We start from the raw sequence: 3,941 nt of genomic DNA on the forward strand, positions 1-3,941 counted from the left end.
AAACCATAGTTAGATATTAAAATGTGTTGGAGGGAATGGTGGAGTGTCCATATACGTCATGAAGGGGCACAGGATATCTGGAAAAAATTATGACAGTTATGTATTGTAAAGTGTGATGATCATAAACAGCAATTGAAAGGGGACGTCACATCTATAACTCTCTTATGATTATTTTCTATAAGGCTAAAATGCATTGAGAAAGAAAAAACACTCCCTGAACATGTAAAATAAAATATATTAATATAACAAGCCTTCACATTCATTACTAATGCAAGTCTAAGGAGGCGTTTTTACATTATTGTATCAATTAGTTGTGAGATTCATTTTTTAGTCTGGTACAAATTATTGTATTAGGAGTCCATGTTTATTTACAGAGAATCGCTCCAGCTTCGTTTGGAAAAGGTTTTGCATTTCCGCAAAGCTGCATCCTGAGCAGAAATGAACAACAACAGCACCATCACCAATCATGTGCACCTCCTACCGAGGCACCATCGAGAGCTTCCTGACCAGCTCCACACTGTGTGGTTGAGTAGCTGCACAGCCGCCAACCGCAGGAGCCTCCAACTCACCCACGCCTCACTCCCCTCCCTCCTGGACATCCTCACCACCCACCTAGCCACCAGCATTGTGAGCGACCCCACCCACCCCTCACACCCCCTCTTCAGTCTCCTTCCATCTGGGAAATGATTCCGGAGCTTCCACCAGACTGAAAAAACAGCTTCATCAACCAGGCTGTCAGGACGCTGAACTCTCCCCTCGCCTCCAAGGACTGTACCATTCCCCCACCCCCCACTACCACCATCAACAGATCTCTAACTCTTAAATCCTGTCCATGTCCTGTACATATGGCAGAAATGACAATAAAGTTGACTTTGACTGAAATGTCATTTAAAGCGCTCTTAAAGATAACTAATTATAAAGAGGTGACAAATTAAAGGGGAAAAAACGGAATGATCGAGTTATAGCAAATGCACAGATTATTTTTTTTTAATTAGAGGTTTATGGAAAATCTACTGTCAAGAAGTTTTGGTCCACCATCTCACATTAAACTTCACACAGAGAGACCCGGCTGAGGAACCGGGATTCAAACAGGAGGGCTTATTGCTGTGGGCGACAGTGCTTACCGCTGTACCACCATGCCGCCCATAATTATCATTATATTGTAGTAGTAGAAGTAATAAAGAATTTATCTATCTTTCATATTGACAATGATATTTTAATCAATGTAATGCTACATGCAGACCTTTAGCAGTATGTCAGCTAGTTTATACCTCAACTGAGATGAAAGTTTTGAAGTAGCTTATCATCCTGGTTTGCAATAGATGATTCAGTCAGTTTGAACTGATGACTCATGACATATCTTACATGTGCACATTTGCAGAGTGACTCCTCTCTTCTCCGTGGGACACAGTAAAGGTCATTACAAATTTGTAGCTGTGAACTTGACATTCAGCCACGTCTGCCCGTTCACTCCCCGACACTGCCCACAGAGCAGGGCTGCTGAAAGGAGTCGCATGCAGCGCTTGTGTCTGAGGAGGCATCGTCCCGGTGAGAGGCTGGAACATGGAGCACTAACCAGACAGGAAGGCATTAGGAGCATTAAGAGCTGGTGACTACGGCTTTCACAGTTACAGCGGGTACATTTTCCCCCTGACCTGCAGGTATGAGCCACAGACATGCTGCTGGTTTCTAGGCAACAACTCCACTTTGAAGACATCACATATTTTGGTGGTTGCTGTGTGTGTGTGTGTGTGTGTGTGTGTGTGTGTGTGTGTGTGTGTGTGTGTGTGTGTGTGTGTGTGTGTGTGTGTGTGTGTGTGTGTGTGTGTGTGTGTGTGTGTGTGTGTGTGTGTGTGTCACTTGTTTCTCAAATAAAGAAGCGCAACATTGCTATGTGACATAAACACATATCCATTATTAGGATATATGTATTACATTAGAGAAACTGAATACGTGACTGAGCGTGTGTGTGTTTTATGTGACCTCTGTATTTGTGCTTACACACATGTTTTGTGTTGTGTGTACAGAGACTGGAGGAAGGAGTCGATGACATTTCCAGCAGCCTGTCATCTAAACCTGCCTCGCACGGCCTTTGATTACCAGCTGGTTTGCACATTCACGGAGCGAGTCTATTATCTGTGTGCAGCCCTGGTATGATGATGTCATGCTGTGATCCTCTGGCACGCTCAAGCACATATTTGATTAATAAGTTCCAGGTCTTTGAGAAATGAGACAAACAAGCTGCATATACTAATAGCTGCATGAAAGTGTTATGCAAAGCAGAAAAGAAATCGTAAACACACCATAGTTTCCTCCATTTATCCTCCATTTTACCTAGGTGTGTGTTTTTGGTAATCTCATGACTGGGTATTGTTTTGTGGAGATGACAATGGTATTTTCGTCTTTGTCCTCACCACTGGTTTGGCCTGAGGGTGGTGACAGAGAAAACGTCATGTTACATAAAGGTGTCGGTATGTGCCAGTTGAAACCCCCTCCTCTAACACCTTTCTGAAGCTGGAGAGGAAGTCAAACAATTCTCATCTTTCTCAAACACACAATCCCATATTCACATTTATTTGGGGAGGTGAGAAATATTTCTCTCGCAATCTTTGGGGGCCGCAGTCAAAAGGGACCTGTAAGGGGCCCAACACTGAACCAAAACAAACCCCTCATTGAACGTTTTCAACCAAACCTCTAAAACATGTAGAATGCTGGTGACATGGGGCCTCATTGGGGGGTTTCACACTAGTGTCGTTTCTGTGAACTAACTCACCATCAGTTCTCGGAGTCCCAGGCCGTTCCCTGCTGTGCCTGCGCTGCAACGCTGTGAGATAGCTTAGCTCAAGGGTCAAAGAAAGACTTCTTGTTCCTTCAGAGGGGAATAGTTTTATTTACAGTGCTTACCTAACTTCAAACTATAATACTCAAACAAAAGCTGGTGGCAAGTGGCAACATCTCTTCACCTCTTGTCCCCTGGAAGACACGACTCAGCTACATATATAGTGTTCGCTTCACACCTTTGGTCTGAACCATAATGAGCAGGTAAATAGACACAGTCTTGTTCCGGCACAGACACTCTTCTAACCTTATTTTACACCTATCGAGGCATAACTAATACTACCTGATAATCCAAAGCAGACATTCCTGTACAAAAGAAACCCCCTGCACTTGGTTTGCCCCAGTGATGTCATCCATGACCAAGGGTATAACAAACAGGAAGTGCTGGGCAGCAGTACCCTGTATGGTGGGTCTGAACCTGAACACAATTAAATGATTTTTTTTAACCTCCTTAAAAGGTAACTAAACAAATTCCTGGTTGTGTGTTTACTCATGTGCTTAGATATGAACTGTAACACATGCCCAACACAAACAAACCCAGGATAGTAAGTGATATATGTAAATGACCTATTAATGCCCTATTGGTTTTGATACATTTATTTAGAAATGGTTTAGACGGAAGGAGAAATGTTATACTTTATTTTGGAAAGGTAGTTCCTGAAAAACGGAAAAGATCGCTAAATGGCAGGTGTGCCTCGCTGTTGCATGAAAAAGTATTCCCATTAGTTGTTAAGCACCTGGCTGAGAAAGGCACAAGGTTTGTGATTATTTCGTTTATTAGGGCCCGAGCACCGAAGGTGAGAGGCCCTATTGAAATTGTAAGGATTTTTCTTATTATTATTATTTGCCATTTTGGGCTTTTTCAGGGCCTAGACATGCTCAAATTCCGACCAAAGTTTGCAGGAAGTACAAAGCCCAAAAAAGTAATTGCATTCTGGAGTAATTTGAAATGGGCGTGGCAAAATGGCTCAACAGCGCCACCTACGGAAAGCCCCCTCAGTTAGCTTTCACCGATCCTAACAAAAATGAGGACAGTGGTGTATCATGACCAGATGCACAAATAAGTCTCTCAGTGCATTATGAAAAACACAACAGGAAGCCTT

This window comes from Hippoglossus stenolepis, chromosome 5 (genome assembly GCF_022539355.2).
Source record: "Hippoglossus stenolepis isolate QCI-W04-F060 chromosome 5, HSTE1.2, whole genome shotgun sequence".
Taxonomy (NCBI): Eukaryota; Metazoa; Chordata; class Actinopteri; order Pleuronectiformes; family Pleuronectidae; genus Hippoglossus; species Hippoglossus stenolepis.